The sequence below is a fragment of the Neomonachus schauinslandi genome, chromosome 8 (assembly GCF_002201575.2).
Source record: "Neomonachus schauinslandi chromosome 8, ASM220157v2, whole genome shotgun sequence".
Classification (NCBI taxonomy): domain Eukaryota; kingdom Metazoa; phylum Chordata; class Mammalia; order Carnivora; family Phocidae; genus Neomonachus; species Neomonachus schauinslandi.
In genome coordinates, this window is record NC_058410.1 from 10629027 (window position 1) to 10655605 (window position 26579).

The window sequence follows — 26579 nt, forward strand, 5'->3', positions numbered from 1 at the left end:
ATTGCCCTGGATTCCAGATTTAAAACAGGGCGAGCCCCTATCAAATGCATGTATTTGCCATCATGCCACCACCATCAAGTGGTGGTGTAAGTTCCTCAAAATGATCTAGAAGTCAGAAGAATCAATCCTTCTCAGTTAAATCACAAGATGTTGCATACTTTTTGATCTTTTACTGACAGACAGTGAGGGGAAAGTATGCTTCGTAAAGCAATTTCATCATGCTTATGAAGCTGCTAGTAATTTCTTGTCCTGCTCCCATCAGAGTGGGTAGTCCTGAGTCTCTGGAATGTTGCAGAGCAAGAGTGCCTGAAAGCAATACTCAGGAAAAGACAGGCAGAGTCTAAGCAACAAGTTGTGAAATGATGGCAAAACTTCAAAATTGCCTGTCAGTCTTGTGCATGAGAAGACAGAGCTCATTAACATGAATTTAAAAAGCTGCATGGAACAAGACGTGTATTGATAATTACTGTTTTTTAAACATAATTATTCAGTCTGGTGTGTAAAGCTTTTAACTTTGACTACTACAAAGTACCAATATATGATGGAAAAGAGCAAGGAAAGAAGGCACAGAATATGAATATTTTTAAGTGTCTGCAGAAGACGGGGGTAGAGCAGTAATATCAGACTTGCTGGCTACACTGTGAGTTTTCAGCCTTTTAAAACTAGGCCTTTGTGGTAGGTGTTTAAGTAGAAGGCACACAGGCCTGTCCAATGTATCTTGCTATAAAACAAAATTGGATTCTTCCCTTGAGGGAAAGAAATACAGAAAGGAAGATCATTTCAGTAAGATTGTCATCCAGTACAAAAGTAAAGGGGTCAAAAAGGAAATGAGGAAGGAATTGTATTCTCCAACTGCTTGGCTGACAGTGAGGCTCCCCCACCACCTGGTACCTGACAGAGACTGGGGCATAAAGCAAGAGAAACACATGATTAGGTACTGGGAGGATGACCAGCCTCATTTTGACGAAAACCATGTTGCTGATACCAAATGTGAAATGTTGGATCAACTGTAGTGCAAAATCATTATAAGACTCACCCACAGCATGTCTGTTTACACGTTGATTTCCAGAGCTAATTGTTAGATTTAGAAGCAAGACCTTATTATAGACTTTGTTTGGGGGGGGGGGGTGCGCAGCAACAGTTACTGGCAATTTACATATGTTTGAATTTCCTAAATCCTGTCTTTCACAACACTAGATTACTAATCTCAAATATTTTTACATCAAAACCTCTAACCAACATTGAAGACTTTAGTTAAAGGCAAAGGACAAACAACAAATTCACTGAATCTTAACTACTGTAAACACTACATGACATTTACTCTTAAATTATATACATAGATCATATCTGTATATACTAATGTTAGGTACATTCACCCTTTTGATGTGATATTTTAATACGCATACAACTATTTTTAAAATACATTAGAAGTTTAAATCTGCAAAAACCATCCCCAAGTGAGTTCTGCGTTTAACATATTATAAAAAGTCAAAGTAGCAAGAAAATTCAATAGCATATAGAAATCTATTTAAAGATTTGGCTTCGATATATTTGAAAACTTGAGATAATAACAAAACCAAAGCTTTCAAGTGGAATTTAGGAACTGTCCGGGCAGCTCTGTCAGTAGACAGAGCAAAACAGGCCTTGGAGACTGGAGGAAGGCAGTGGATTTCAAAAGGTCAGCCTCATCCTCCATCCCACATTCTATCTCCAGGAAGGCTGAAGAGGTTTGCAATTCCTAAGTACTAACCAATTTCATCAGACTACCTTAAAAAGTGTATTTTGTTTTATTGAAAAGCACTATGGTTTACACATATATGCACTCTAGTTCTACTGAACTGTATTTTATATTTTCCGTTTCTGAAAGATTTTGTATTTCAATACCAACACAAAAACAGCTGATTTTTAAAAACACGAAATCAACTTCAATTTACTAAAAAACAAAGAGCAATGTCATACAAAGGTTTTCATGTTGGATCTAAGAGCATTTTTACCTAAGTTGGAAGGAATCCCCCTCTAGTGGGAGTAAGGGAGTATTTCAACCTTCACATAAAATTTTCAGGTAGCAGTCATTAACCTTAACAATCAGCAGAGATCAGCTGAGCTTTTTTCCTTTCGTCATCAATTTAAATCTTTTAAAAAAGAAAGTCAGTATTTTATATTTCATAAGCCTAAAACACCTGTAATTCTTTTATAAATATATATATTGTAGATTTGTGTTTATTGGATGGGATTTTAGCTACTAACCAACCATTATCATCAAATTTAATTTGGCTATAAAACAGTCACAATTTGAAGTTAAAACAGAAACGTACAACTGGAAAAAATTAGTACATCTCAGTGGAAAGACTTAATAATACACTGGGAAGAGAGAATGTTGACGGTTTACATTGACCTGACTCATTAACAAAGACTTTCTGGATATTTACCACATACAAGGCATTGTGCTTAACGCTACTGTAAGAGATAAAAAGTGCCTAATTTTACTCAGGTAAAAAAAACCCTGAATGAAACATATTTAAACGTTCATTTAAAAAATAAATTCATATTCGAAAATGACCAGATGAGATTATTCACGGTGTCATTTTTCTTTCTAAACTTCAGTTTGGGGAGGTTTAAAACTGGCCGTATTATAAAAACCACCCGGAAAAAATGGTCACAGGTTTTATGCAATGTAAACTTAGGACACGATACCCAATGTTCTCTCCACACAGAGGCTGTAACAAATGCAAAGACAGAGCACCCTGATGAAAAGCACCACCTGCATCACAGGGAGAGAACCTGTCAGGGGTCCTGAGCTGCAAGGTGTGAAGGGGTGTGAGCAGGCTAGCAACGCAGGGGCTTCCTAAGACCCTTTCCATTCGATCCTGTTATTTCAAATGATGCTACCGTCAACACTTTATAACACCAGTGCCTAAAAGGATTCCGTCTGTAGAGGACTTTGAAAATCACCCAGGAAGTTCAGCAGCAGCCAGACCACTGACAGTCCTCATACTCTGCTTGGCACAAAACCTTCCAGTGGATTCTGTCTCTCCCATGTAGCCTACTAAGCCCGACCTCTACCAAAATCAAAGCAAACCACTTTAATCTCCAATCATTCCATCAAGAAAATCAGGAAAATGTGAATTCACGAATTTGGAAGTGAAATTGGTTGGACTTTTCTTTCTTGAATCACTTCTGAAGTCCTTTCTACTTTCACCTATAAAGCACAGAATACTAATATCCAGCAGTGCTTCCATTAAAATAAAACTATGCCAAAAGTATGCCCTATTTTAATGAAAAACATTTTTTCCTAGTCAGGATCACACCGTCACAAAAAAGTAAAGTGACATTGATGATATATAATCATATATGAAGAATCTTATTCATAATTAAAGGAATGCAAATCCAAACTCTTAACATTATCCTATTTTCTCACTACAGATTACCAAGATTAAAAATGTTGATAATTATAATATTGGTAAGGGTATGGGAGATCACTACATAGCCTTGCACTCATTATGAGAACATATGTTAGAATAATGTGCAATTTAGCAGTATCCATCAAAATGTATATGCACATGATTAAGTGTTAAGCTAATAATTCTATTGATATCCAAGTGCAAAAAATATTTACTAAATTGTTTACCAGAGTTGTTTGTAACAGTAAAAAGCTGAAAATATCCTCCAACCAAATGACCGTCAAAAAGGGAGTGTTTAGGGCGCCTGGGTGGCTCAGTTGGTTAAGCGACTGCCTTCGGCTCAGGTCATGATCCTGGAGTCCCGGGATCGAGTCTCACATCGGGCTCCCTGCTCAGCAGGGAGTCTGCTTCTCCCCCTGACCCTCCCCACTCTCATGCTCTCTCTATCTCATTCTCTCTCTCAAATAAATAAATAAAATCTTTAAAAAAAAAAAAAGGGAGTGTTTAATAAATTATCATACAGCCAAGCAATAGAATACTATATTACTGTTAAAAAGGAGGTAAATCTATGTGTGCACATGATTTCTATGATATTACATTAAGTGGGAAAAATCAGAACAGTGTGCACAGTAAGCTAACATCTGTATTTCTTTAAAAAGTGGGGGTGGGTTATATGCTTGATATACTTGGACCATTTCTGGAAAGATATGTAAGAGACACATCAGTGATTACCTGAAGGCAGAGAACTTAATATTCACTGTATTTTGTCTTACAATGTTTAGAATTTTTTTCACCATGTGCATGTGTTTCTTGTTCATTAAAAGTAGTTAACAAAATAAGCCAATAACATAAAAAATGTCTAATGTAAAAAATAATCACAGAAATGTAAGTAAATGTCATAATCGATTTCTAGAGAAATCTATCTTTATGATCTAGTTGGTGATCAACTGTTTATAAATTATAAAGTATGGGTACTATGCCATTACTTGAAAAATAATGACAAATTAGAAAAAAAATGTACAAAAATAGGGGATGTTTAAAAAAAGTATGGTATTTCCTATATAGACCATTCCATATTCATAAAAAACTCACTGTTCAGGAAGTCTTATGTATCTTAAGAAAACGCTTATAAACTTGTTAGATTTTAAAGGTAGGACTAAAAACAGGAGTTTGGCATTACAAATATTTCTATCTACCCATTTGCTTCCTGCATGCCTTCTAGCTTATGTGCCATGCGCAAAAATGTCTTCCCCACTCCAGGAGTTTTTACATATTCATTCATGTTTCCTTTTAATATGTTTGACTTCCATGTTTCACATTTAAATACTTGACCCATCTATACCTTACTTTGAAATAACAAGGGAAGAGGTGAGTCAGCTTTAATTTCTCATTTGGGTAACTATGGGGCAGAATGACCCACTACCTTTTCTTCCGTGATCAGAGAAGCCACATCTTAACATAATTAAACATTAAAATGATACACATTTGGCCTCCAATTCCAGGTAGGGATGGGAAAAGCAAACTTACCTGTGAGGTCTTCAACCTAAAGGGGGATGGGAATTGAGTGGAGGAGACTGATAACAGTCCACAAGAACCTGATAGAATTTGCAGTCACGGTATCTGTCCACAAGTAAATCACTGAGAATTTCAGATGCTCTTGAAAAAAATAATGTTTGCCTAGATTGGTGTTTGAGGCATGAAAACACTGTCCTACTTACAAAGATTGCCGTGTCTGCTTTGGTTGGGCCAGAAAGAGCCATATACCATTAAGGAGAAGCAGATATTAATAAATTGCTCTCTAAAACCATGTCCCCGGATTTATGACAATTTAAACTGTAGGACAAGCCCCTCCCTCCCCCTCCCCTCCTCTCTCCCTCACAGTCCCAACCACATAGCAGCTCACACGGGGTTGCAAAGTTTTATTTTAACCAGCAAGGAAGTTGTTTTGTCTTTTTATTATTACTGCTTGTTATTATTACTATTATTTTCTTACGTTTTGTAATCCATTGAAAAAATGAACGCTTAAAAAAAACCATGCAAAACCCTGCCAGCATTCTTCTCTTATTAATTCTCCTCATTCTCCTTATTAGCATGAACAGGCCACATGACAACTCAAGGACACAGCTTGATGAAACCGCTCAGTGTTTGGTTAGCTGGTAAAAGAACACACACTGATGCCTTCTACTGCTAAATGTTGCTGAGTGGAACCACCACTCTCTGAATGTATTTAAAATTAACTAAAAGCCTGTCTCTAGTTAGGGAACCAGTAAATATTAATAGCAATGCTAAATTTCATCTCTGCAACCAAAGACCATTTCTATTATACTAAATACAGTGTAATATGATTTCAAGACAAACAGTGGAGATGTTATAATTATGCTTTTGACTACAAGTGTTATGCTCACGTAATCTTCTATATACTAGGATGTTAGCTATGTCTTCATATCCCAGGCTATTAAACTTAAAACAAAAGTTGTCACCATTAGGATCACACTTCTCTTTCTAACTCAGTTCTCTGAGCGAGGATACCTTCACATGAGATTCACAAAGCAATCACAAACTCATGATGGCTCAGAGAAAAAAGGCCTTGAGTGTGAAATAAGAGTGTGTAAAAATAGCCAACACTATGCAATGTGAGTTTACAACCTCTTCCACCAGAAGGTGGAATCTACTTCTCTACCCCTTTAAGCTGGGCTGGACATGAGATTTGCTTGGATCAACAGAATGCAGCTACAGAATCATACTGTACCACCTTCAAGTCTAAGACTCAAAAGGCAATGCATACTTCTTCTAATCACTCTCTTGCAAGTCAACCAGCTACCATGTGAACAAGCCCAGATGAGTCTGTTGGAGGATAAGAGACATAATGGTTCTGTTACCATATCACCCTAACTAAAAGCCAGTCAGCTCCAAGAATTAGAGCCACTTAGCTGATCAGGAGCTGACTGAAGGGAGAATGAGCCCAACAGAAACCAGAACAACGCAGGCTCAGACCAAATTGTCCAACTGTAGGATAAATAAATGGTGGCTGTTCCAAGCACTAAGTTAAGGGCTGGTCTGTTGCATAGCAAAAGCTAACACACTGCACAACTTGACATCAGGGAACTGTGAGTATCATACATCTACTGGCAGAGTTCCACACAAGAACACTATGATCATAAAGGCAATTCTAAAAGCTCTTACATATCTACATACCAAGTCCTCCTCCATCTCTACTCCCTATTTGAAATTTTCCAAGACCATAAAATTCCATCTGAATTCTTTACTGTGGTCCACAAGCAGCTGAACAGTGGGGCTCCTGCTTGCCTCACTGATCCCCAACCCACCTCTTTCCCTCTATGCACATGTTTCAGCTACACTGGCTTCCTTTCCATTCCTAAAAATGGCCCTTTCTTACCTCAGGGCCTTTGCACTTGCTGCTGCCTCCTCCTGGAACACTGTGTAGCAGATCTTCCCATTTCTGGTTCCCTTCACATCACTCCCACCTCGGTTTAAAGGTTGTATCCTCAGAAAGCCCCTCTTCCTCTCCTGTATAACCACCTGAAATTTGATTGTTCATCCCTAAAATGTAAACTTCACAAAAGCAGGGGCCTTGCTATCTCATTCACTGTTTTATGTTTTTTACCTAGAGAATGCCTGACACAGAGTAGAGGCTCAATAAGTAAGTGTGTTTTTTTTTTTTTTTAATAAGTAACCGTTGAAGGAATAAATGTATACATGTGAATGGGTTGAAAACTGTAACACCATCAAAATATAAATATGAAACCAAATTTAATATAGCTTACTATGTCATATGTATAGATATAACGATTTAAAACATGCTCCACCTAATATAACTACATTAAAGTCTTATGTATGTACCATTTGGCTCATGATATACATCCTTGCATTACATACTAGTGTTACTGTATTTAATGATGACATATATGACATATATGTATTTGATGCATTTGTCTCTCTAGCCAAGAGTAAATTTTAAATTCCTTAAAAAAAAATTTTTTTTTAATTGATGGCAATGAAGGCTGTCCCTCAAAGATAAGACTCCTCTCTCCCTATTCCTGAATTAAAATGTAATGATTCTTTTAGCATTGTACTGTACCAAGAAATGACTACAGTAAATATTTTACAAAGACCACATACAGCTCACAATCTTTCCAAATTTAATTTTTAAAAGTCAATTTCAGCTCTGCATTTAGGCTGGTTGACCACAACACAGCAGGTGGTTACGAATGCCCTGCCCGTGCGGCAGGTCATCAGTGTGAAGAATACTGACAGGCATAAATTCTACTGACGAACACTGGCACTGAGCAGGCTTCAGGGTCACCATACCATGCCCACTCCAGAGATGATCTCCTTGATACAAAGTGCAATAGGAGCTCAAGTATCACCACATCAGTTACATGACCAACATATGTGTAGGTCTGGGGGCATTCAGAATGCTATACCTAAAAACATCACATGTAGAAAAGTTCATCAATTCTATACTTCCAGTGTTTATCAAGAAATACGGGCTATGGAATCATGAAAAATATAGATCAGTGTATCTATGCATGATTTCACTTAGCTTTCCTAATATAACACGTGTATACAAGTAAGGTAAATTTGTGAACAAAACTTCTGAAAACAGATCATACTTCCAATAAAAGCAACGCTTTCATATTCACCCTTAGATCTTTCTGTAAATAATATTTTATTAAAGTAGGAAATACATGTACAGTAAAACACTATTTATTACATTATCATTTGTATGTGAGTGCCTCATCTGCATACTTCAAGTTAACATCTATTTCTTATTAAGAACTAAAAACTTTTAAACACTAAGTGGTAGTTTATCTAAACTTCATAAAAACTGAAATAATTCTATTATCTCATTTCCCACTGTATCATATTCATTGTGAACTGTCATAATTCAACACCATTTTAAGCAACACCTCCCTGTTTACCCAAGTATCTACTCATTCATATACAGATTGATATTAAAATTGTATCACATTTACTATACTATATATAAAATTACTACACCACAGTTTGATAAATTCAAATGCGCTAAAAACAAGCCAATAATACAAACTTTTTTTTCTAATTTAAAATACATTTTATAATGAGGAAAATTTTTAATTTTAAAAATAACTAGAGGGGCGCCTGGGTGGCTCAGTCGGTTAACTGTCTGCCTTCTGCTCAAGTCATGATCCCAGCGTCCTGGGATCAAGTCCCACATCAGGCTCCCTGCTCAGTGGGGAGCCCCCATCTCCCTCTCCCCACCTGCTCATGCTCTATCTCTCGCTATCTCTCTCTCTCTCTCACAAATAAATAAAATCTTAAAAAATATATATATATTAACTAGATAAACCTACTAAGGTAATAAAACTGAAAACTTAGCTGAACTACTATTTGACCATACTTTAACCCCCTTTCCCAATCCTACCCACCATTAAGGCTGGCTCAGAAAAGCAAGTTGAAAGTTATTATAAAATTAGTACGCAAACGAGACAGACTGTGCAGACCCACAGATAAAGGCCATGGGAAAGTGTCTCAGTGTATCTAAGGGTAGGGAGTGCAACAAAGATGATTTAAAGTGATTAGATTAGAATGAAAAGGTGTTTTAAAAACAAAAATATTTTGTATCTACTGATTTAATTAGGTAAGCTAGTAAAAATACTTTTGTAGATCAACAAATTAAACTTCTTTTGTTGTCCCAAATAGCTCTTTATACATTATTAATTTGATTATGTGTCACTGGTTTCTTTTTCTTCTACCTTCTCTTTTTCTGTCCACATGTCCCGGTACCCCCAACTCTGTCACCAGGGTTTGCATGTAAAAAAAAAAAAAAAAAAAAATGGCAGATGTAAAAAAATTCTTTACCATAAAATACTTCTACCAAAATACAGTGGTTTTTGAAATACTGGAATAGTGGTGACATTAACACTTTTATTACCGTGTATCTTTAAGGCCTTTTAAAGTTTAAATTAAGTTGTTTAGGGCTATCTTGATGATCAAGTTGGAACAGAGAGGCAACTTAGTAAGGAGAGGAAGAAGAACCTAAGATTAGTTATACTTAAATTTCACCACAAAACTTTACCTTTTACTTTAAATCTTATTTTTGCTTTGGATGGAACTTATTTGAAGAATCTACTGATTTAATGAGGTAAGCTAGTAACTGTAAACCTAAGAAAGAAGTCTCTAGGGAAGTCAACCACTTTTCATAGTTCGTAAAGTGGTATTCGTTCAAACAAGTGAGCCTAAACTGGCCCCCCACTAATCATGTCACCTCCTCTGTCCCCTCCCAGGAGCTGTGTAAGACAGCCTTATCTACTGAGGACAACAAGAACAAAACTTCTAAGCCAAGAGTGTAAGTATGTGAAGGAAACTGAGGCTAGTACAGGAAGTTCTGGAAGGGGCAAATTAAGAAAAAAGAGTTGAAGTTTTCAAGGCAAGTAACTGTCAGCAGACCACTATTCAACTCTGCCCCCTGTTCCTCTCTCCAAAACAAATATATCTTCTTAAAAAAAAAAAAAAAACTGTACAAGAAAAAAAGAGGAAGCCTTCAAAAATAGGTATTGGTTGTGTTTTGCTACTGGGTTCATTTTAATGCCTTTTTGAGTTCAAAATTGTTCAATATTAATCTTCCAGAATGAACATAAAGGACTCATCTCTAAAGAATGTCGAGTCTTCAACAGTCGAAAAATACTGATAATTCAAGAGATGGACATTTTAGTACAGAAAAGAGTCAGGGAGAACATTACGAACACTCCTCTGCTCACTGAAGAACTGGTGTCTGGGAGGACACGTGCGACTCAGGTCAGAATGGAAGCAGCAAACACAAAGCTGAATCGCCACAGCTATGGACCAAAGACTGGCCCGGAAGAGAAGGAGGGCATCACACTTGTCACACTCATCGGTAACTGCTTTATTAAGAAAAGCTGCCTCCTGTCAAGACGCATGTCTTGACATGAAATAGCAAAGTCACTTTCTAAAATACTAGTGATGTGATTACAGGGCTCCCCTGAAGAAGAAATTACCGAGGAAGAATTCTTTGATTCCACCACAGTCAGCAGTAATACATGGCCCAAAAAAAAAAAAAAAAGAGTAACTTGTAAAGAAACATGGGATTCAAACATGAGGACTGATTTTTAAAAATAATCTAATTGTGGCGAAATAATAGAGCCACTCTGGAAAAGAGTTTGGTAGAGAAGGTAAAAGTAAGCTTACCACATGATCCATAAATGCCACTTCTAGGTGTTTACCCGAGAGGAAAACATGTTCACATGAAAGCGGACATGAGAGTATTTATTGAGGCTTTATTCATAATTGTCAAAAACTGCAAGCAATGCAAACGTCTGTCAATTAGTGAACTGATAAAACTACAGACCACATGTACACAATGGAAAACTACTCATCAATAAAAAAGAAATTAACTGAACATGAATGAATCTCAGAAGTGTTATGCTAAGTAAAACAGGCTGGATTCAAAAGGTTATCTACTGTATGATTTCATTTCTGTAACATTTTAGAATAGGCAAATTTACAGGGAAAGAAAACAGATCAGTGGCTGCCTGGAGCTGGGTATAATGGAGGGAGGGCCTGATTATAAAGGTGCAAGGGACATTTTTTGAGGTAATAAAAATGTTCTATTACAACTAATTTCAGATTCTGTAAGAATACTTTTTTTATATGTTATCTTGTTTTGCATTTCACAATGCAGTAATCCATAGAACTCAAAAAATGTTACCTTTTCCAAAGATACAGATAAAAATTGAAATAATACTCCATAGTTTCTCATCCTCAAAATGCCTTTGGTTTTCACTGTATAGTACACCTTTTTGTTTTGGTTTGTTTTCATAAAGTGTTCTAGATCACAGAATTGAAATTTTCAGTGGATAATTTCTAGAGATTTCTGCATGATTTGGGAATTGCCAGATTTTTTCTTTGGGGGTGGGGAGTTTGGGGTTCTTGAAATTTTTTCGTTAGGTAGAAACAACTACAGGTTGTTTTGTGAAGTTAGAAAGGAATTAGAAAGGAAGTTAGAAAGGAATCATGTGTCTAATAAAAATACGTTGTTATTCAATACAATGGCCTATAAATTTAAACTCCCCAACATGGAAACCATCAAATTGAATTAAAATCAAAACTATAGTCAAGACGAAAGCTAAAGTAGTATGTACAAGTTCACACAAGAAACTATTATACAACCTTCAGATGTGAAGCGTGATACTTCCCTCTTCATAATTGTACCTTTGCTTTTAGCTCAGAAATCTTGAAGTTCAATTTTTAAAACTGAAATCTTAAAAAACTCTTAAAGGATCACGTATTTACATTTGCTTGGTAAGTCAGCCCCAATAACTCTAGGAGAGTTACTGAACTTATACCATAAAAGTATTTTCTACTTAAAAAGTAGCAAAAGCTTGAAATACAGTCTCAAGGTTGAAAAGCTAAATTTTTAATGTGTGAAACATCTACTCTCAGTAGGTTCTTTCAACATTTTTTATTAAGTAGACTGTTTTGTTCATACAAATACTTCACAGCTTTTTAAGCAAAAATTAGGTTTCTGAAATAAACAATGTACAACCAAACTTGAAAAGAAACTAGCTACTTAGCTAGTTTTATTTATGTCATGTTTCATTCATTTGTGTCCTGTTTTACGAAAAGTTTATAAACAGTTTTGGCCAAGGATTTACAATGAATTTAAGTTTTGTCTAAGTACTGGTTCTCAACAAGAAACAATTTCGTGTGCCCCCTCTCTCCTCAATCTAGGGGATATTTGACAATGTCCAGAGACATTTTTCGTCATCAGAACCGGGGTGGGGTTTGCTCCTGGTGTCTGGTGGGTAAATACTACAATCAATGCACAAAATAGCCTCTGAACAACAATGAATTATCAGGCCCAAAATGTCAATGGTACCAGGTTAAACCCTGGTCTGGACATGGAAAATCCCAGCTAATAATAATTAAAAGCATAAGAACAGAAAGATCTTGAATCAAATCTTTTTAGCAGTGTTTGGGATGAACACTACCTCGGTTGCTGAAACAGTTAAACTGCACTATCATTGTGTTCCTGATAGAAGGGTCACAAGAGGAGCTTCCACAAAGCAAAGTACAACTTAAGTAAAATGTAAAACAAATTTGTCCTCCTGAAAGAAGCTCTGGAGTTCAGTGACAACCCTGCACAGGCAGATACAACTACTCATATGAAATGTGAGCTCAATGCCATGTTTTACTTTTTTAAACTGGGAGAGTTGTTACCGATTATGAGTCATAGAAATTCACTATTTTAAAAAAGAGGAGATGAGCAAAAGTTAATAGTAAAAATAATAACCTCTGAGATAACTCTTGTTAACATGTGTGCATACGCATGCATGTGCCTGTCTGCATACGTATATTTGAGCCCTATCTATAATCTGAATGCAAAATTAGTCAAATCAGACATTTGCTTGAAATCTCACTTAAATTATTTACTTCCAGAGTCCCTTTGAGAGCCCTGGGGAGGGTGAATACAGGAATCTCATACTCACTAGGATATTGGGAGGGCAATGTTTGACTTTAGAATTTTGCTGTAAACCAGGCAAATGCTTAGAGCAAATAGAAACTGTGCTCTTGAGGAGAGACTGGGCATAAATGACTATCCAAATAGGTATGTCTTTTGTGCTAACACTTAATTGGGTTAGGATTTTTAAAATCCAAGACTTTCCAGTTAACATTAGAGTGGTAAATCCTAAATAAAGCTTGATGTACCTATACTTTCAGATATATTTTCACCAATGGAGTTGGGGGAGTGTCAGTTACCTGTAGAATATGTGGGAGGATGACAGGTGAAATTGTTTTTGATTCAGTTAATGTACCGTTTTCAAATTCCACCAGCTCATGTGAAAGAATTTGTCCTGTTTTCTTTTCCAATTATACATATCATTTCCGAGATATACAGAAAATTAAGCCTTTCCATTAACTCAATACTCACAAAGCTACGGAGGTAAACACTGTCAACCCCAAGCTCACACACCTAAATCAATTTAACCACTATTACACAAGATTGTAGCCCAAAACCTAAAAAGAGCTGCTAGTCTTAGCCTACAGATGGCCCCCAATCAGGTTTTACCCTAACATGGCATTCGCTCTCCCTACTCACTATAATATGAGAAGGGGTGGGGATTACAACATTGTATCTGGGTATATGACTCCCCTCTTGTAAAAAAACACTCAAAGAATTTTGGATTTAATTTAATTTAAAACCGAACTGGCAAGTGTGTAAGTGAGCAACAACCTGATCAAGGTTAGAAATGTCCCTGAAACAATCTATTTTTTTTAAATTAAATCTCGTTTGTATACACAAGTGAAAATACGATGCACATTCACCTGTACCACAAACACCGTAACTTTACAGGACACAAAAGCAGAACTACTGAAAGCCATTTCTCTTATAATCTTCTGAACACTCACTTCTTATTTTATCAATACTGATGTACAGGCAGAATAGAACTCAAAACTATATTCTCATAATAAATCATCAACTTATAATTCAAGAGTCCCCATATTGAATTGTGCTAACCTTAAAAATAAAACTGCCAGATATTTTACATCAGAAGGTAATGGAAATAGCAAAGAATTGGGGCCCCTGGGTGGCTCATTGGATTGAATGGCTGACTCCTGATTTCCAATGGGTTCATGATCTTGGGGTCCTGGGATCCATCCCGCATGGGCTCTTTGAGCTTGGGATTCTCTCCTCTGCACCCTCCCTCGTGTCCGCGAGTGTGCTCTCTATCAAATAAATAATCTTAAAAAAAAAAAAGGCAAGAGTAGAGAATTGCAAGTCAGGACAAGCAAGCTATGGCAAACCATAGATGACTCCCAAGAACAAAGGAGAGGAACATTCTTTTATAAAAGGAAGCTGGAAGGGCTGCAAAAAGTCTCATGTAGTAAACTCTTGGGAGTATAGTGGCGTCTCACGAGTTAGGACAGTCTCTCATTGGCTAAGCTGTTGCTGTGGGAGGAGAAAACCTTCTTGCTGGGATAGTGAAGTCTTAGCTAAAGCGGGAGGGATTTGCAAAGTATGTCTCTTTACCTACCCGTCTGCAGTTGATCAGAAGTGGTGGGCATGAGAGCTCCCCCACTAGCCTCTGGATTCCATTTTAAAGGAGGTTTCCTTTCATTAATTTTCAGTTAATTTGAGTATGATAGAGAGTAAGCAGAACTCCCACTATCAAATAGTAAGCTACTTATGTAAGTGGCATCAACAGAGTAAACAGACTTTAAAAATTATATACTCCACTGAGTGGAATAAAAGAAGTTTACAAACCAAGTGGCCATAATTGCTTACTACTAGTTGAATTAAATGCATGTCTTAATTAATCTACTACGGTTTTATGTGTCATCTAGCTTAGCTGAAAATGTCGTCAAAGGTGTCCAGATTGCAACATTCTACTTAAAACTACTACAGAAAGTGACCAATAAGACTTAATGAACGATGTCTGAATCTTCACCAGAGAAAGGCTGAAAAAGCAGAAAGGCAATATTCTGAAATGATTTGTTAGCATTTAATTAAGAAAGGAAAACACAGGCAGGAGATAAAATTTGACAAACTTGGACTTTTCTCAGTTTTTTAAAGAATGCTGTAAGCAGGCTTTCCCGCCAAGAAAGGCTGATGAGCGTGTACTTCGCTCCGGATTATTCCACAAATGCCTATTTAAGCAGCCCCAGACTGGCTCCCGGCAGCTGAGCCCAACCCTCTGGCCCAGCAGAATTCTTTGCAGGCTTTGGCTTCAGGCTCCACCTGCCTGCCGACCCCGCCCCTCGCCCCCCGGCACGGGGCCCCGCCCTGCACTTGGAGCCTGGGCTCTGAGCTGACCCCACCCCTACGGTGCAACTCCGCCCCCCACTCGCTGGCACCGCCCTATTCTTGTCCACGGGGTTCTGTACTTGGGCCTCGCCCCCGGAAGCAGGTCCCGCCCCTCCCCCAGAGGTGCGGGTCCCGCCCAGTGTTCGGCTGCCTGGGTCCGGCTCCGTCCCCGCCCCCGGCCGCAGGCCCCGCCCCCGCCAGCTGGCACGTGACACACCTTGTTTGGTGGCCAGGGCTCTGCGCTCTCACCGGGCCCCGGCACGCCGGCCCCGCCCCCCTCCCACAAGCGCCGGCCCCACCCGACGCTTAGAGGCCTGGCCTCTGCTCCGACCCCGCGTCCTTCCTCCCCAGCTCTTTCTTGTGCTTTTCCACCACTAGGCACTTGTTGTAATTGCGCAAAACGAGTTGCGACCTCATCCAGCCCTGGAAGTTGCGTGGTGGTATTTCTTTGGGGGGCAGGGGAGGAGTGGAAAGAGAGATGTACCAAAATAAGTAGGGAAATAAAAACACGCAGATTTTGGCAAGCCACACGGTAGGAGGTCAGGGGGCAAATGAAGCAATTTAGGGTAGAACTGTGGCTAGAAATGGCACAGGAAAAACGTTCTTCGCCTTCGTCAGTCCAGCTGGGGTGTTTCGTTTAACTGTTAGGCTGTGTCAGCAGAAACTTTACAAAACCATGTCTGACAGTGCGCTTGGCACCGCCTAGCTAGGTGCCAGTTTTCCGGCTTGCAGAAAGCTACACAGGCGGCTGCCCGAGCTCCCCACCAAAGGACGGAGAGAAAGGGCCCAAGGGCCGTCCAGTTCAGGGAAAATGGCCACGGGGACCCAGGCGCGCGGCCGTGGCCCCAGAAGAGTGGAAGACACCCCACGCCCTCCCCTCCACCGCCAGCCTACGTGCGGGGGAGGGGGAGGAAACCGGGCCGGGGGCGGGGCGAGGGCTGCCTGCCGGGAAACCTGGAGCGCGGGCGGAGGGCGGCGCGGAGCGGTGCCTGCTGGGAGCTCGGCTCGCCAAAGCTTTGTTGCCCAACCGCGGCCCGCGCCGCCCCGGCCGCTCCTCCGTCGCGGCCCGGGGCAGCGGCTCGTTCGTGAGGCCCGGCGTTGAAGGCACCGGGAATTTTATAATCATTCAGCTGCCCGCCCCCCTCCCCCTCACCTTTCAGGTTTCTTTCTTGTACTTTCTTCCTAAACATCTGTTTCTTCCTAATTGTGTGCCGGAACCAGTCACTGGATGTGTAAACTGCTAGACATAGTTGGGAGGGGAACAAATGCAAAATTGTTTTTAGTGTATAGAAAAATAAAAAGTAATATTAGGGCTGGTGGCTAGAAAGGGGTCCCCTCTCCTTCAAATATTCGATACACTACAGAGCCAGTCTCTGGCAACAAATAAAAACAGATACACTATTCGGATGGTGAATGATTAAGTCAGAAGCTGACGGGCGGGCCAGGAAGGAAAGAGAAGTGGGCGAGCCGCAGAGCCAGAGCCAGGGAGCGTCGAGGAGAACCGGGCGCAAGGCAGGGGCCGTGAACCGAAGGGGCTCTGGGCTCAGCACCGGCCAGCGGGTTGGCTGCTTCTGAAAGATCCTCCTTAGCATGTCTTTGAGGGCAGATATTTAAAGTTCTGGTTTTCCAAAATGCGTATCCAATGTGTTAATTATCAAATTCAACAAACGGGCAACTTTCTGTCACCCATTAAGGTTCTATGTAATTTATAGCCACAAATGCCAGACTATTTCTTTTTGGAGAAAATTAAGGAATCAAGTAGATCCATAAAAGCAAGCACAGACGGTATAAATGTACATACACTAAGAAAATAATTTCTTGAGTTATACACGAGAGTTATGTGGAGGGAGGTAACAACGGTTTGAGGAAAACTAAGAAAAATCAGAGAAAAATAATTTTGAGGAAACTTAAAAGAGTTTTAAAACACTACTATGCAGTATTTTGAATCTCTAGTTGAATAAGAGAAATGGCTGAAGTCTTCCTTGTTGTTTATATGAAACCATTTCTCATTCAACTCTACCTACTATTTATAGTACCAACAATATCAGTGACAGAAAAACATGCATGGCAGCATATACACTAAGAACTCAAACATTTACAAACCCTTATTAAAATTTTAAAGTTTGGGTTAATAAAAAAAGATGCTTATTAAATTTTATCTTATTTAAAAATACACCTTGCTTTTTAGGTACTGATTTACAATTGCATGGCTAGACAACATTTTCTCAATAAAAAGGTGTGCCCATGTACCTCTTATTTTTTCACTTTAAATTAAATCTCTTATGAACGGCTGAACTAGTACCAGGCTATAAAAGAGTAACGCATATTAAACGATACTATTTACAAGGCTAAAAAGCAAGAATAAAGACAACTACCCACGTCCATATTAGGTCAATTCATCAGTGAGGAAATATTCAGAAGTTATTTATATTCCCATTATCCCATTTATTTTCTGAATATTACTAATTTTCCTAACAACATACTTTGCTAAATGGTTTTCAATTTTATTGCAAAGCTTTTTAAAACCTCAGAGAGTTATTTCCTTAGCAAATTTCTTGTTTTATATGCACTATCCCCCTCCTGAATATCGAATATTTGAAGGAGAGGGGACCCCTCCTGAAATTATCTACTTTCTTTCTCCTCCTTTCCCTCTTACAGCTACTTTTTGGTCTTTTGCTGCTTTATAGTCCTCCAAAGTGTGCCAACTGGTTGGCTGGCAGGTAGGTAGTTATTGCATGCATGCAAGTCAACAGAAAAAGGCAGGGAAATAAAAAAGAACACTTAAGGGAGCTAATGAGATTCTGAGATGGTTCTAGTTCAAGTAAGATAATGGCTGTGAGAGTGGTCAGGATGACACCCTTGTTTTCAACTTGGTGGGCTGAAAAACAGCACGGTTATGTCATTACTAGCAACTAATGAGGTTGGTTTGGGGCTGTTTACTCTGACATGCTTGTGGGATACCCAAGGAGGAGACAGCGAGCTGGCAATAGTACAGGTCAGAGTACCTGTACTAAAGACTGCAGAACATGGAGTCACAGGCAAGGAGAGGATAGCTGGGGTCATGGGAATGGATGCCTGAGCTTATTAAAGAAAAGCATGTAGAATGAGATGAGAATAAACCCTCAAAGAGAACCTTCAGTGAGCACCAAGATGTAAAGGACACAGTTCCTCTTTCCTTTGGTGGAATCAAGAGGCTAGAAATGTTAGAACTTCAGAATTGCTTTTCTTCCATATCCAGGGAGAAACAGAAATTAAGAGCTTGGACGCAGGCAAGACTACCTGGGGCTGAATTTAACTCCTCCAAGCAAAGGCTTTGTATTCTTGGGCAAGTTTCTTAGCATCCCTGTGCCTCAGGTTCCTCAGGTATAAAGCGGGAAGAGTAATGACAGCAGGTGGTTGTTAGGAGAGTTAAACAGCAATTACTGAAAGTTGGCTTTCATCATCCTCCAGTCACTTCCCGAATCTGGTTTTTCAGATCCATCCAAGCCTCTATTCCGGTTAGCACTGCCTTTAGTAGAGGGCCTTACCTCTCCTTTTAAAACCCAGAATTCTGTGAAACTGGTTTCTTTGACACCAGGCTCTTTCCACCCATTATCTTTCAAAGTGCTTGTCTTTGTCTTAAGCAAACATGGATTTGAGTATGTTACTCTGCTCAAAATCCTTCAGAATATCAAGAGAACTGGGTGCAGACTCCCTACCTTGGGAGAAGGGGCCCTGGGGAGTCTGTTTCTAATCTACCATGCGGTTTCATCTCCCTGCACTCATTCCTTTAATCACCCTCTTTGGTGACTTGTGTGCTGAACCTACTATATTTTTTTTCAGGCCTTTATTCATATTGAGCCCTTCCACTTTCCCTATAATTTTGCCCTTTTGAAATCCCCATGCTTCCTTCCAAGAAGACTTTTTTGATCCCTTCCCTTCAATAGAATTTCTGCATGTTGTACACTACTGGAGTGAATTGATGTAATCATTTTATATGTAACCATATACATGTCTATTTTCCTCTTAGATCACTGAAAGCAAGGTCCATCCATTCTGTATTTATGTGTGTTATCCCACCCGTAAACCCCTAGAAAGTGTGCTACACATAGTAGGTACTAAATCATAGAAACTTAAAAAGAGAAATGCTGGAAATCAAACATTCTCACACTCCAGCAATACAAATCTGCAGATTAGTAAGTAGGAGTAAGGTTGAGACCTGAAGATTCTTTCTCATATGTATATAGGGAGTCCTTAAATAGCTGTATTGAAATAAGTATCTCCAGGAAGTGGAGGATTTTATCATCATAAAAAAAGAGGAGGGCAGTTATTTTTTTTAAATTACAACTTATTTTTGAACACTTTTTTCCCCAAAACAGTAAGTTTCCATGTTAGAAGGTATTTAGGCTCTACACACTTGTACCACGCAGAAGGAGCTGGGGCTATGTTTACTTTCAACTTCAAAGCACAATCTGAGAAAGGTGAGGCATTCTTAAATGTGAGATCCTCTTATGGATTGTCCTTGGTCAGACTGATAGTGCTTTGTTTCTAGATGAATGAGGTCTGGTCTCAGGAGAGAGACCAAAGAAAGGATAAGAAGCAATCATCTAGAGGAACATGAATTTTTATTTTACTGGAATTTCGACTAGCGCATTTCCTAAAGTAACAGATACCATCTTTCTGTTGGTAGATTCCTTGAAAAGGTGCTAACCAATTAATTACTTTATTAAATTGGCTACTTAAAATCCATTTTGGAGCAAGGTAGAAAGTAAAAATGTGTTTTATAAAATCCACTAGTCATTTTTATAGAAATTATAGCCAAAACAAACAGAGAACATCTTGCCTTGGTCCCCAACAGATATTTTACTGGTTCCAAGTATTACTTCTGAGTAGCTCAATAAATGTGAATTATTTCCTCAATCTGCCCTTTGCAAAATTCTCTGTAATCAACAAAGATGGCTTTAAAAATCACCAGAACTGTTGCTGGATTACCATAGGCTTCAGCACTGGGCAGTGACATTAGAAATAGGAGTAATCAATCACTAACAAATCCACAAGCAGGGACAACTCATTTGGGGTATGTTGTGGGAAGGGGTTGTCTTTGGTGTAGCTTCGTCTACAAGAGTGCTGTCCGAAACATACATAATGCAACCACATATGTAATTTAAAATTTTCTAGTAGCTACATTAAGAAAAGCAAAAGAAAAACGGTGAAATTAATATTTTCTCAGACCCAGTATACCCAAAATATTATCATTTCAATATATACTCAATAAAAAAATTAATGAGATATTTTACTTTTCTTAATGCTATGTCTTCAAAAGCCCATGTGTATTTATAGTTGCAGTATATCTTAATTTGGACTAGCCACAGTTCAGATGCTCAACAGCCACATCACAGATAAGTCAAGATATCCTGGTGGGGGAGGAGGGGGAAGACTGGAGATTGGGTGATGTAATTTAAATTTATACTGAGGAAGACTTTTTTAACTCAAGATATCACTGCATAAAGGGTATCAGTGATTACGGATATAAAAGTAAAGTACAAAGCATTAAAAGAAGATCTATAAAGATTAACCCTGTAATGGTTCTAATAATGCAAAAAAATTGCAGCCAACTTGCACAAGCACACAAATTATGTCTTCTGAGAGACAGAAGTGAAAGAACGATTTCTATAGACCCTTCCCTGGACCACACTGGGAATTGTGACTAGTTGTGAGAAGTCTCCAATGACAGTCTCTTAGAGCTATAGCAAGAGGCTCTGATCATTCTGAGGTAATTTTTGCTATCTTAAAGGCAATGAAGCAGCAGCAACCCCACTGGACCCTTGCCTTTCTTTCTGAGGAGGGGGGAGCTTATACAACGGTCGGGCAGAGTAATGCTGTGACTGGCACAGGGACAGTAGGGTCCACCCTCAATTTTACTCTCATGCCAGGGATGAAAGCAGCAAAAGGAAGACAGAAGGACAGTGTTAAGAGAGTCAGCACCTGCTACACTGCAAATCAAGACACCCACCTACTTCCAGAGAGACCGGCTGTTGAGGTGTTTGGTTCTGCTGAGTGGGTCACCTTCCAAATAAATCTAATCAGCTCCAGAAATACCAATTTTAAAAACATTACCTCTTCATAGACCCATCATGGACATTCTTATCACTTTACTTGAGCAATCCCACCCACTCCTATGGCTTCAGGTGTCAAATATTTAAATGAATCCTAAATTTTATCTTCATCTCCTCTACAGGAGCTCCAGGACTGACTAGGTTTCTCTGAATGCATACTGAACAATCTCATAAAGATGTTCCCTCAAAAACCTTGAATTTAACAAGTCAAAACCTAAAATAAATTTCTCTTATTATTCCAATGATCTCAAACCAACTTCTGTGTTCTCTGTTCGGTTGATGACAAACTATCAATCTGCCTGAGTGTGAAACTTTGGAATTTATCCACGCCTCCTGATATTGTTCCAATCAGAAATCATACCGCCTTCTTTCTCTGTATCTTCATCATTTCTGCTTTAATTTAGGCTCTTGTCAACTCTTTATTCTTATAGTACAGTTGAAACTTAACTCCACAAACATATTCTAAGTACCTACTGTGTGCCAAGCACTGTGTGAAATATGCTGGATATAAAAGATGCATACGGTACCAAATGTTACCTCCTCTTTCCCAATCTGATATCTCAGTCAGGTTAGCCAACTCCTCCTCAAAATACTGACTTATACTGATCTGATTCTTTGTTTTCTACGTTAAACTGAACGTTCCTAGACGATAGAGAATGACATGTTTGGCTATTCCTCTTTTTATCCTGGTGTAATACAGGGACAGCACAGTATTTAGTCTACAGAAGGTAACTGATAAACTCTGCTGAATAAATAAAATGTGCATTTGGCTTCAGTTTACAAAGGAAAATTAACTCTTCTAACTTGTGATGCTATCTAAAAGTTTATAGTTAACTAAAAACTAATCTTTTCTTCAAATTTAGAATTCAGATGATCTTCCTTCTATCAAAAAGCTGTTTAAATCAGTGGAACTGATAAAATCATCCCACTTTAGATTACACAAGATAATGGTCAGAAATCCAGAAATTTTCATGTGAAGTTTTTACATATACACAGCCTAGTAGATTTACTGGTAAGATGAAAAAAAAAGTGCTTATTTCCATAGCAATGCAGTTACAAATAAGTTTTAACCCATGTAAGTATAGAAAGACCATCTCTTATGTCCTTTAATCTCACAGGACCCAAGTTACTGGTGACTCACAGCATACCTCTCCTTAGTTTACAACTCACATGGTAGCTAATTTACTAACTATAGCATCAGAGTGCTTTGAAAGACTTGAAACTGAGTTTAGCTAACTTACCCTGGGAGGAAATTTCATGAAAGAATATTAGATTAGCTCACAAGAGTTGGTTGTGGAAAACCAGGATTGGAAAAGAAGAGACAAGTGAGAGGAGTCAACAGAAATAATTTGCCCAGAGTGTCATTCCCAGCACTTCCAATAATTGACACACAATGCTTCCAATATATGCAAGACTCCCGACTTCTGTATGGTTTACTCAAGCAACAGTTTAGGATTGGCCAAGCCAATCCTTACAGCTTCTAGATCTTTAAATTCTCTCTTCCTAGCTTTTGTAGATGGCTGCCTTCTCTCTCTATCCTCACACATCCTCTTCCCTGTGCTCATGCTAAGAAAGAAAAATCTCTGGTTTTCCTTCCTCTTCTTAAAAGGATACAAAGCCCTATCAGATTAGAACCCTACCTTTATGGCCTCATTTAATTTCAATTCCCTCCCTAAAGGGTCTATCTTCGAATGTAGTCACATCAGGAGTTAGAACCTGAACATGTGAATTTTGGGGAAAGCAATTCATTCCATAACACGATCCATCTATAGTGGACCCCTTACTACTTCATGTCTGTTTACCCCTTAAGCCTGATTTCCTTATGATAAAAGTCTATATTCTATATATCTTTGTTTTATATCAAATATGGCCACAAATGCTTCGACATTTCCACTGACAGGTGGATTTCTTTCCCCTCCCTTTTAATTTGGGCAGGCGCTGTAACGATTTTGACCAATATTTTAGTCATGAGATTTTGTGCAAGGACCCCTCAACTTTCAATACACTCTCAACCAAACTTCTGTATTGTATTTCATATGAGCGTTGGACACTAGGCTTGCTTTGAGCAAAAACACACTGAAATTCTTGGCTCATGACAGATCCTAGCTTCAGGAATAGTTACCTAATCTGGTAAATAAATGCCTTTTATAAATGTTAGTAGAGGTAACATTGTTTCGGGTTCCAGGTCGAGGCCTTAAGAAACTAGCAGCTTCTGAGGCACCTGGGTGCTCAGTTGGTTAAGCACCCAACCCTAATCTCAGCTCAGGTCTTGATCTCAGGGTGGTGAGTTCAAGCCCTGGACTGGGCTCCACCCTGGGCGTGGAGCCTACTTTAAAAAAAAAAAAAAGAAAGAAAGAAAAAAGAAACTAGCATCTTCCACTTTCTGTCTTTTATAACAATTTCTTTTGGATCCAAGCCTTCATTAATTCAAGGAAGCCCAAGTATAAGCTAATACCAATATTAAGGAATCACTGTGGAAGAACCTCATGGAGAGAAATCAAAGCCCCCAGCTGACAGCTCTGACTATACTCAGGGGACAGCTAGCAGCAGCCTGCCAGTCAGATAAGTGCATCATCTTGGAAATGATTCCTGCAGCCCAGCTGATACCATGTAGAAAAGGGTTATATTACCCCTGATGAATCTTACCAACATACCATTCTGTTAAGCCACTAAGTTTTGGGGTGGCTTGCTACCAACAGATAACTCTCTGCCCTCTATGTTCATGTTCTCTGTGCTTATTAACACAGTGTCTTAAGCATCTTGAAGTTAACATCTAATGTATAAAGGAATAATGAATACACAGGGTTCTACACAAGATGAAATGAATGTTAAAGACATGTTTGATATACAGCTTTGCAAGCTCTGAACTTCTGGCCCAATAGGAAATAAGACATATTTAATATTACCAGGTAGATTAGAACAAACAACATAAAAACTGAACCAACAAAATGTTATGGTGAACTGAAAAAGAAAAACATAAGACTGAGAAGTACGCTTTAGGAATCTTTAGGTTGCAAGCTGTAGAAAACCTGACTCATATTAGCTCAAATGCTATAGGAAATTTACTGAATAACATAAACAGAAATTCCTGGAAAGGGTAGGCTTCTGGGGGTGGCTGGCTCAGTAGAGCATACAACTCTTGATCATGAGGTCGTGAGTTCAAGCCCCACGTTGGACATGGAGCCTACCTAAAAAAGGGAGGGGTAGGCTTCTGGTTGGTCACGGTCCAGTGGCTCAGCAAAGTCACTCAAGACCTGCTTTTTCCAAATTTCTCTTGCCCTCTAGTGTGGTGTCTGCTTAAGCCTAAATTTGCCTTCCTTGTAGTCACAAAATGGCTGCAGTAGGTGTGGAGATTTTATATGCTTCCTTTCTAATTTCCAAGAGAAAAAGAGTATCTCTGCTGGAGAGTAATGAAGGTACTTTCCCAGAAGCCTCCATCGGATATCTGCTAGCATCTCAGGCATGTGCCTATTCATCAACCAATCTGTCTCTGGATTCAGAAGTGGGAAATACAATGTTGTTTTTCCCCCAAGTCTCACCTTTGTGGGGTGGGGGGACACAGCCTGCACCCAAAAGAAAATAGGTTATATGCTGAGCCATCAAAAACAAACAGAAAGGGCGCCTGGGTGGCTCAGTTGGTTAAGCGACTGCCTTCGGCTCAAGTCATGATCCTGGAGTCCCTGGATCGAGTCCCGCATCGGGCTCCCTGCTCAGCAGGGAGTCTGCTTCACCCTCTGACCCTCCCCCCTCTCATGTGCTCTCTATCTCATTCTCTCTCTCAAATAAATAAATAAAATCTTTAAAAAAAAAAAACCCACAAAAATCCAACAAATATTCAATACCCTCATCAAAAATATCATGATGAACAAAGGTTTTTGTGTGTGCATTAGCAATGCACAAAGTCAAAGCATTGATCTCAAGGAAGGCGAGGAGTATAAGATTCCTATAGTGCTGGCCTGTGTTACCGAATATACCCAGGCGGCTGGCTCTTTAATTGATTTTCACTTGTCACTTCTGTTCTGGGCAGGTATGCCACTGAATTCCCTTTGTGCTGACGTCTAATTTGGCTATGGTGCAATCAGTTTCTAGTCAGTACAGACAAAAATAAGTTCATGAGATTGTGTGCAAGCACCCCTCAACTTTCAATACACTCTCAACCAAACTTCTGTATTGTATTTCATATGAGCGTTGGACACCAGGCTTGCTTTGAGCAAAAACACACTGAAATTCTTGGCTCATGACAGATCCTAGCTTCAGGAATAGTTACCTAATCTGGTAAATAAATGCCTTTTGACAAACCAAATAAAGTCGATGTAAAGCAGTAATAGCACTCCTAGTATTTATTTTTATCATTAGGCTCAACTGAGACCTCAGTTCAGGGTGCAACAGTTCTTATAGTGAATTCTTTTCTTGCCATCACTCTGTATAAAATGAGAAATGCTGAGTCAATATGCTCCAGAAAGTACTGGCTCTAAATATTAGGGCACATAGTTGCTAGTACCTGAGAATCATCTCAGAAGACTAGTACCTTCAACTGAGATCCAACCTTGGAGGCATGGACTACCTCTCCAAGACTACAGGATGCCTCAGGCAATGTTAAAAAGGTAAGAAGACTAGCTCAAAAACTCTACACCCTATTTTAAAAACACAATCTTTTTTTCAGGTTTTCTACTGCACATATTACTTGGGCACACTTTTTGCTTTCATTAGTATTTTACAGCGATATTCACAGACCTGAAAGGAATAGGACTAGATATTAAGAGAGTACTTCTTACTACATCGATGAGGAAAAATGGAAGCTCAATAGGTTAAATGAGTTGTCTAAGGCCACAAACATAGTTATTTGAGAAAATCAGACTAAACCTCAAGTCTCCTGACTTTAGGTCGGTGCTCTCTGTACTATACTATACCCATCCCAACAATGTCTTGTCTTCACCTTTGGCGAGAACTAGCTACAACCGGAAGAATCTTTAGGTTAGAGCCAACCAATGACCACCTAGGCCAGGCGTGTATCAGCAGCCTGTTCCTACAGGGTGCCCTTAGCTAGCCTCCAGTCTATCTTCCAATCAACCAAAATGTAGCCCACATCCCTAGCATGTATTCCCAATCTAAGTGACTTTGTTCCTGGTTTCTGCTCCACTTGTCTGCTGAGAATGAAGCCCTTGTCATCTGCCTCACTCTGCCATCCCAGTGTTCCCACAACTGCCTGTTCCAACTCCCTCTGGGAATCAAGATATTCCCACCAGCTGATGACAA

The 26579-nt window shown here is 39.1% G+C and overlaps 1 protein-coding gene across 1 annotated transcript in view; it reads right to left on the reverse strand.

The window, feature by feature from the left end:
- ARID1B (AT-rich interaction domain 1B) overlaps positions 1 to 26579 on the reverse strand; it is a 440657-nt gene that overhangs the window by 180295 nt on the left and 233783 nt on the right. The gene's annotated exons all lie outside the window — the stretch shown is intronic.